Below are 9,588 nucleotides of genomic sequence, written 5' to 3' on the forward strand. Positions count from 1 at the left end.
CCTGCCTAAGGCCCAGCAAGTGCTGCAATGCACAAAGGTTTAAAGGATTATTTATTTTAGGGCATTGATGTCTTCTTTGAAAAGCTATGTATGTTTAGTTTGTTTTACCAGGGACTCTTATTAAAGCAGCATGGGGAGTTTGCAGGGAGAAAAGGGAGGCAGTAAGTATGCGTATCTCTTTCAAAAATGTGTTATATAAAGATAGGCCTCCCAAATTATCTTAAGCGGGATGGATTGTGATGATCTTTGCTCCTGCATTCATTTTTCTTTCGTAGTGGCGAAAGTGTAACTCCATCTCTGATTGCACGATAGCTGAATGTCCTTAAGTTATCCAACACAGGTGAAGGTGGTAGGAAAATTACCTTCCATGAACTTCAGTAGGAACAGGATTAGTCCTTAGCTGCACCATCTCCAGCCAAAACTGATTCTGGTTATAGTGTAGGAAGTGAAACATTGATAAACAGCTACCAAGTCCTGATCCCTGGCCTATGGTTCTTTGCATCATTGTGGCAATGGTGCTGCTCTACTTCTAGAAAACTCTTGGAAAAGGAGGTAGATTTATATCTTGGAAGAATAACTTGGAAACAGCCATGGTGGCTCTTGAAAGCTTTCAGCCTGGTAACTTGTTGAGTGTCTCAGACTTCTTGTATTCCAGGGTGATCTAGCAGCACCGAATCTTATAGTTTGGTCAGGCTACTGCTGAGCAGTGCCGTCTTACAGATGTTGATATGCTGCCGGCAAAAGAGTGCAAGGACATGGCTTGCCCCGTTAAATGGAGGTGTCGCTTTTGAATCATAAGGGAGGAGATGGAAGTGTGACCTTCCTGCCAGCTTGATATCCTGAGAGGATGGACCCTTGTTTCATGCCGAGCTTTTATTTGATTATTTCCACTAATAGGTGCGTCATCTTGCCAACCCCCTTCTCCCAGCAAAGAATTCAACAGTGGAACTCAAAGAATGTGGCAAGGCTGAAATGTATAAATACATGTTAAAAACTCCCTCTCTCTATAGAATCATTTGCATTTTTTAATTCAAGGGGGAACTGAAAATCCATCCATAGTGTGCCACTTATCAGCCTCTCTGATGTCTGGTCGGCTTTTATCAGCTTAGGGCTGGTTTGTCCTGCTGTATATGGGAGTGCTGGAAGAGTAGGTTGGTTTAGACACGCTGCTGTAATGTTACAATTAAAACAATTAATGTTTTGCTCCCTCATCTCCCACCCTCAAAATGAGTAAGATACATAGCTAAGTCTTGCCTTAAGCCTTTGGAAAATGTTTGGATTAAGGCCTCCCAAAGGCTACTTGTTTATCCCATCCCGAACCTGGGGAGACATTGATGGGTTTAGTAGAGCCTTGATGTCTCTCTCATACAGCCAAAGGGCACAAAGTCTTCTGCAGTATCTCAGGCTGCACAAAGTGAGTGTGACAATTCCAACCATGTAAGAGGTTTTCTCTGAAATACATTTTGTATAGATCTGTAAGTCCAAGCACAAATGTGCTTGATTATTGAAGGTAGGTGTCCCCTTCGTGATAATTGGGAGAGACTGGGTAACAGACTAAATTTGTCCAACAGCATCCACAAGGGAAGAAAACATTTCCAATACTTTTTTTACCTGGAAGAAACCTGTACAAGAAAGCATGCTTCTAATGGGGATATGCACTGTTACTCACTTCTGTGAATTATCATCAATATCTGATGAGGTTGTATATTTTTCCTAAAATCCCAGCTCCAAAAGTCAGGCGATTTATGGGAATATTCTCTGTTTTCATTTAGAAGAAAGTTTCTAGTTCTCCTTGCTGTGAAAGGAAAAAAAAGGAAGGCTTGAATACATAGCTGCAAAGGCAGAAACACCATAAGGCAAATAAAATGTATAATGTCTAAAACCATCTTGTTTTCCAAGCCAATCTCATTATTTTTTAGAATCTGAGTAATGATTTTTGAATGCCCAGGTTGGCTTTGGAGACAAGAGACCTGATTTTCACAAGTGCTAAGTACTTTACTCCAGCTGTCACACCTATAAAAATCACCCATTAAAATCATGCCTGGGGTCTAGTAGTCAGACATACACAGTTGGGGGGTGGAGAGAAGAAATGCAGATACCATGGCATATACAGAGCTTTACCATACCTGCGATATGTCATGGTAAATGTGAACTATGTTAAGCAACGTCTTCTGAGGCAGAAACAAGAAATAACAGTAGGGGCTTCTTCATATAGTCTTTTTGGTCTTTTATAATGTAAAATATTAATGCAAAAATATTATGAACTAGTTATGAAATCGGCATAGCTGAGATTTACATCTAAGGAACAAATTAGGTTAAAGAGAGGGGGAAGTAGAGAAAAACACACGATAGCAAAGGGAAGCCAGAAAGGATCTTTCTCTAAGGAATTTCCTAAAGTAAAACTGCGCAAATTGGGAATTTTGTCTTCATTTGAAAAAAGGGGTGTGTGGATACTGGTGCAAAGTCCTAATGGAGACAAAGCCCATCTCACAGTGTTATTTTATTACAGATTTTGCCGTTTTGAGGTTTTCCTTAAGGCCTCAGCTCTTGGATTCAGGGGATACTCTCGGCATCCCTTAAGGAAGTAATTTCCTATGTTCCCCACCCATGGAAGAGTGAGTGGAAATCTGAGCCAGCTGCATGTTAGAGAGGAGAAACCTGCCCCGGCCCCAACCCCAAGATTGCTGTTTGTTTGTGTGTTTTTATTTTGAGGCCTGACTCTTCATTTTCAAGTGCTGGGGGTTAGTGATATTCCAGCTTTTACCCCAAGGTCACTGATTGAACCTGGTCGTACACTTCCCTGTGGAAATTGGTATTTAATGTCTCATTTAGCAAGGTCAGGACCACAGTGCTGTATCTCTGCTAGACTTTAATCTAAGGGTAACAATTTCCCTGTAAATACACTTTTTGGTCTTTTTGTAGTGAAGGCAGGCTTTTTTGGAAGTTCAGGTTCAAGGCCAGCAAATTACCAGAAATAATAGAAGCACTCAGAGCTTTGAATGTTTGGTAGTTTTAAAATAACCTGAAATTTTATAACAGGAATGAAAGGGGAGAAATTGCCTGACAAAATTTTGGGAATCAGTACGTTTGTTTGTTTGTTTGGAGTTTTTTTGCAGGTAAGTTTGGCATGAAGCATATGAGTCTGTGTTTGAGTTATTGGCAACAAATTACTAAGTCACATGCTCAGCCTTTACTTTGAGATACCTTTTATATTTAAAAGATGTTATAAAAGAAATGTTTTTTCCATCAGTTTCTCCGGGCTTTGCAGGACTTTTGATGGGGAAGGAAGATGATTTGGCTTTTGAGTGAGATGATAGAAAGTTGTGTGTGTGAAGAGCAGTAAAGAGAGGAGAGTCCTTAACGTGAGTGCATGATATATGTTCTACCTGCTCATTTTTCCGATAAATATATATACATCAGAGACAAAAGTCTCTCTGTGAACAGTGCCGAGCCAAACCTCCTAACAGAGTGCTCTGAATGAGCTCCTTTCATTCCACAATTCTACTTGTGCTTTTCGGTGAAATAAGCTGATATTTCCACCTACGTGTTCTCCTGTAATAGGAGGCCTTTCTCTGTCTACTGGGGACCTTCCTGAATGTGGAGGGTACACAAAATCCCTCTCCCTGCAAGTAAAAAGGAGAGCTCGGTTTTGTGCAATATAGCGGTAGCTGGCAGATGAAGCTGTGTCCCCACAGAAAAAGTATTCTTTTTTCTGTATAAAGGGGCTTAAAGTGGGTTAATTAACACTGACCCCATTTAAAGGGATGGCTTATGTGCCTGCTTGAGGGAGGGAAAGGTAGTGTTGGTGGAAATCTCTCTTTCAGTGTATTTGTAGCCCGGTGCTGGGCTGAACAGGCGATGAAGCCTGACAAATCAAGCAGCTGTTTGCCCCACAATGAGCCAGCTGGTTTGAAATCCAGGCTGTGTCGCGGACTCCCTTGCATATTCAAAACCAGGGCATATTTGCTCCTTTAATTAGTGTTCTCCCTGGTCCTTGGAATATGGGTTTGTGACAGGGGGCTTGTTAACAGAAGATCAAGAAAGCTTTCCTGCTTTCCCAGCCTCTCCGAGGGGGAGAGGAGGAGGACAGCTGGGGGACCACTCACTGCATGGGAGCGTTGCCGTGTGGCTGAGGATGAGTTTCGACGGTGGAAGAGGGGCTGGAGGGAAGCTGCTCCTGCTCATTGCAGACAGGGTTTGTGTCAAACCAGCACTGTGCGTTTTGAGCTCAACTACAGGAATGTTTCAACTTGAGGGAGGATTCTGGCATGGTTGCAGATCAGAGATGTGGCCTTTAGGACTTTAAACTTTTCCTTGGGCCCATCTCTCACCATCACCCCTTACCCATCTCCACGCGTGGAGGAGGCTACAAAATACGACTGTCTTGGTGTCACCGAAATCGGGAAGGAACCTCGTAACACCAATGTAGTGTTAAAAGGCAGGCATTCTTTATTAGCAGCGCTGGGGACACGGGGGATCGCTCCACCACAGCGTGTCCAATTTGTTGCACCTTTTACCATAAATTTATACAACAAAATCATAAATATACATAGCATTACATCATTTACTAATACATATGCATGACTAGTCTTCGCTTCGTATTAAAATGAGCTCTCCTCCCATTTGCGCCTGCGCACTGTTGCTTGGTGGTGGTCGTCAGGGGTCTTGGAGATGAAGGCCAGTGACTCCTCTTCGTCACCGTTGGCTGACCCTTTTACTTTGCGCAGACTCAGTGGCCTTTTGGCTTCTATCCGACCTAGGTGATTTGCTTCAACTGGTTTCTTCTAAGCATCAGTTGCTTCTTACAATAGTATACTAAATTATCTTCTAATATTTAACAAACCAACAGTCCCTCATGTTCCTAAACTTATTTGTACATCAAAGACTGTACTATAGAAACATGAACAGAACACTCTACCTGAATTTATAATAACTATTTGTTTCAAACATTACTCCTAGCAACTAGTGATTTCTTTTGATCATTAGTTTGATTGGAATTTAACCCAATCATGGTTTGGGGCTTTACAGAGAAATTTAAAGTAGCAGCACTGCTTGGTAACTGTGTGGTAACATTGGTGTCTGTATTGTGAGGGTCCAGCCTGTGTGTTCCCAGCAGAGATCCCACATAGATGCGTCCTCCACCAGCTCCAGGAGTGAGAGGGAAACCTCCTGTGTGACTAATGTAACGCAGCTAAGTAGGCTCCTGTAGAAGACTCCGCTGAACTCTGATGATTCAGTTGTCTTTCGCCCCTGCAGGTCCGAGTCTTTTCCTGACAAGGTAACACAGTCCTCATAGCCTTGCTGATAAGCCCTGGGCACTTAAGAGCACAATGAAGGAATTTACCTGATGCTCCCGATCTCCACAGGGGATATTGCCTCTTGGTGTCCTTTATCAGTGACTTCTTCTGGTGATACAATCAGGAAGCTGCTCGTACTGAAGTATTATTAGTAACACTGAGAGCTGTCAGACGGCTTTGGGTGGATTTGCTCTCTCTCTTCTGTTGTATTGTGTAGGGGAGGCAAGACCCTGCATTTCCAGGGAAACAAAAGGTATTAAACTTCTAATAAAGCTTCTTTTTAAAATGAACAATGATAAATTAGCAAACTGCTGAGTGGGGTCATTTGTTCTATGGAAGCAAGGCATTGATCCCCCCAAGATTCACCATTGTTTTTTGCTCATTTCAGCGATATAATTGGGAATGGATTAAACCGTGACTTAGTTTGACGCTTTGTTGTAGGAATGGTGTTAGGAAAAATCCAAATGAGGAGAAAATGGGAATTGGTATTTAGTATCTCAGAAAAGTGCAGCAAATTAACAACAGTTTGCTAATTTTTCATATTTTTTCGTATTATTATTGCCTGCTTTTAAAGCTTGCAGAGAAATAGAGAAGGAGGTCTGAAGAATCTCATTAGAAAACCTGACCAGTCCTTTCCTTCTCTATTTTACCTTAAGAGAGAAAGGGGAAATTCAAAATGAAAAATGGGCCATGGATAACAACTGAAAGACTTTATTGCACACAAAGCAATGGGCTGGACTATAAGAATTATCTGCCAAGAGGTGTCTTCAAGGAAAACCACACAGTAGGATTTGAAGAAGTAGCTCTGAAGCAAATGTGGAAGGTTGGTTGTAAGGCTTTTAGGCTGCAGCATCTGCTCTTTGAGAGGATCCCCTTTTGCACAGGATCATTCTGTGTGATCAAAAAAGGTGTAGTAGCGGGGCAGGACGGGGCTGTTTGTCTGCCCAGAGACTTCAGAGGTTCTTGGAAGTGGCACTGAAGTAAGCAAGAGCATGGCAGATCATCTTCCTCTGTGCTGCGTTAGCTGCTGAAAAGAAATTGTACATGTTGTTTAATTAATTAAGTTTCCAAGCTGTGTAATAGCATGTTTGCTGGAGAGATACTTTAATGGCACCACAAAGTGTCCTTGAGCAAATTAAAAAAATAATTGGAAAGGTAACTGCTCTGAGCCACACAGGGCCTTTTAGGAAATGCCTGGGATGTCTCAGGGAGAAAGACATGTCTTTGTTATCAGGAGGATAGTCCATGCTCCTGGGCGTCCACTGAGACAGGGAAAGATCTGCCATTCCCAGGAGAACTTTATAATGTGGCTTCTGGTGCGGAATTCTGCCCCCAGCCCTCCAGAGGGGAAATCGATGAAGTTCACAAGATTCAGCTGCTCCGGGATCTGACAGCAGTCCTGCCCGCACCCTTAGGGAAATCCATACGTGTGCTGCCTTGTCGACCTGAACCCAGCAAACCCAGTGAGATGGTTCCCACTCTTTGGAGTGGGCCCGTAAATGGTTTGTTGTCATATTTAGGGCTTTTAGGGACAGCAAACTGGGGTGGAGACTATAAAATGTCAGTCACGCTTCCCATGGCTCCCTTCTTTCCATCTTTCTATGTTTTCTTCCCATTTCCCTTTGTCCAGGGCCTTGTTTTCTGGCCAGAAGACCTCCTGCAAACCCACTCTGCTTAGTGGTGTGAAGGGAAGATCCCAGACTGACTCCCCAGGACTCTCCTCACTCATGGCAGCAGAACTGCCAAGGCAGCATGAGCCCAGACAACTCCTTTCACACCTAGATGCTGGCCACACTAGCACAGTGTTTTGGGCCTGAATTTGGATGTGAATTTGGATCTGAATTTGCCTCTGTAGAAAAGCACTTGGATCAAACCTTTGGTTCAAGACTCCTTGAGGATGGAAACCATAGCCCCCTCCCAGAGCCAGAGGGGGTTTGGCTGAGGCGCTTGGTGCTTTGGATCAGCCCAGGGGTGGGGTGTGAAGCTCCAAGCGAGGCTGGCGGTTGGTGCTGGGGCAAATTAAAGCTCATTTCTTTCAGCTTGGCCCTCTGCTGGCTTTCTGGAGGCTGTTGTCCTGTAGCAGAGGCAGGAAAAGCAGAGGTGTCTTCACCCTTCACTCCCCTTCCAGGAAAGAGGGACATGGGGAGAGGTGAGATGTGTGAACAGGGGGAGCGATGAGGGTTGCGTTGGGCTTGCTGCATTACAAACAAACGTTCATTGGAAACCTTGCTTTTGGTTTGCATTTCCATCTGTCCCTGTTGGATGCTTCACTTGACAAAGCTTTTGATTTTGAACTTCTCCTCTGTGGGTGCTGGAGGGAGGTTTCCCGCGCGAGGCTGCTTTGCTTAGATGCATCTGGGACGAGCCCCAGCAGCCGGGCCAGCCATGCCCTGCCCCTCGCTGCTGGGGGCAAATGGGGCAGGACCTGCGCGTGGGGGGTGAGTGTGAAAATGGAAAGCGTGCCCTGATACGGCACGAATTGCAGGATGTCTCCATACCGAGGAAGGGACCCCGCAGCAGAAAGTGCTAATTTTGTTTTGCTGCTGTGTTTTCCTCCTTGTGCGCCCTGCCAGGTGAATTCCCGTTCCCGGTGTCCTTCAGCAGGCGTGGTTCTGTCCTCCTGCTTCCTCGCTGACGGAGAGGCAGTCGCAGGACCTGCACCTCCTGGGGAATGCACATTTATTGCTGAAGTGTTTAGGGTTTTAGAAATTACTTTCTGATTCTGTAGCTCACAAATTCCCCTAGTACCAACACCTCTCCCCCTCCTTCCCTGCCTGCTAAATTTTTCTTTGATGAAAGCAAGCAGCACGTGCGTTCAGAGTGCTGGTGAAAGGGAATTTCCTAACTAAAGGTGAACTGTTAGGGCATGTGTGGTCTCCCTTTAGGAAAGTGAGTATGTTTGTAATAAAATTGTTCCTGTGTAGATTAAGACTTTTTGATCTAAACGTTCAAGCTGCTTTTTGGCTTCCATAATGGCTCCCTGGATTGTTTGAAAATCTTGACTTGGTTACAAAGTCTGGTATAACGTGTATGCACAGCAGTCCAGAGCAGAACTTACTGGTTATTTAACTGTAATTCGGGGACTCCGGGGAAGACAGTTAACGCACTTGCAATATTTTCACTGTATGTGGGTGATCTCACTGATTGGTTCTGTATGTACAGAGAAGGACAGGGATGTTTTGCAGTTCATTAGACCCATGATTTTCACAAGATACAGGAAAACTGGAACCACTTTCTGGAGAGGAGTGCACTGGACAGACATTCAGCATATGGTACACTGGACTGTAGTGGCAATAGCACACCAGGCACCTTTCATGGTGCATGTCAAACTGCTGTGCTTATTATAAAAAGCAGAATTAAAATTATTTTTTATTACCCCGCCAAAGGGTTTTGGTAGAAAATTATGCATAATTGAAAGAAAGTACTTTCCTATTCTTTGATAGAGAGGTGGAAAGGAATCAAAACTCTAGTTTTATTTCAGAAACAAATAATTCCTTTTGTGTTTGATTTTTTTTTCCTTACTTTGGGTTTTCTTGAATGCTCCTTTCCACCACCCCCAGCATTTTTAAACTCCTGATGCAGTTGCATGAATAAAGTTTAGGGGTTTTTTAGGGATATTTTCTTTTACATTTTCCTTTCCCCACTCTTTGGGGAAAAAAAAAACCTTCACTGTAAAATTTCCGAAGCAAAACGAAGGAGAAAAAGGCAACAGTGGAATTTTGCCACTCTGTAACTTTGCGAAAATTGGAGAGGCTTGGAAAAGGTAGGAAGTAAAAAGGGGCGACAATAAAGAGGAAGAAAATCAATCTCTTATTCCTGCTTTTGCATTTAGGAGTAGAGAAGAGAAGCAGCTTTGAAAAATGTTCGTTATAGAAATTTTCACTTCCACTCCTCTCCCTCCTCCTGTCTCCCCGTGTGCTTTTTGTACGTTTTGTATTCAGGATGCTTTCAGGGAGGAAAGCTGGACGACCAGAGCAGGGTGTGAGTTTCAGCAAGCTCGAATGAGAAGCACCTTGGGTGTTTTCATCTCCTGGTAGAGCAGCTTGCTGCGTGCCTTTGCGTTGGCTTCCCCTGCATCTCGCACCGCCGAGGGGAAGCAGAGCATCCAGGCCGGTGACGCCATGGGGAACATGCTGTTTGGATTTAATCTGTATGCTGGACCTGACTGACAAACAGTGGTTAACCAGAGCTAAAGAGAGGATTGCAGGCATAGTTGAGCTAAAGGAGAAACAATGTGAATCTAATTTGACTGGATTGCTAATCACAAGGAATATTTTTCAAACTCTTTCTG

The sequence above is a fragment of the Calonectris borealis genome, chromosome 13, assembly GCF_964195595.1.
Source record: "Calonectris borealis chromosome 13, bCalBor7.hap1.2, whole genome shotgun sequence".
NCBI classification, from domain to species: domain Eukaryota; kingdom Metazoa; phylum Chordata; class Aves; order Procellariiformes; family Procellariidae; genus Calonectris; species Calonectris borealis.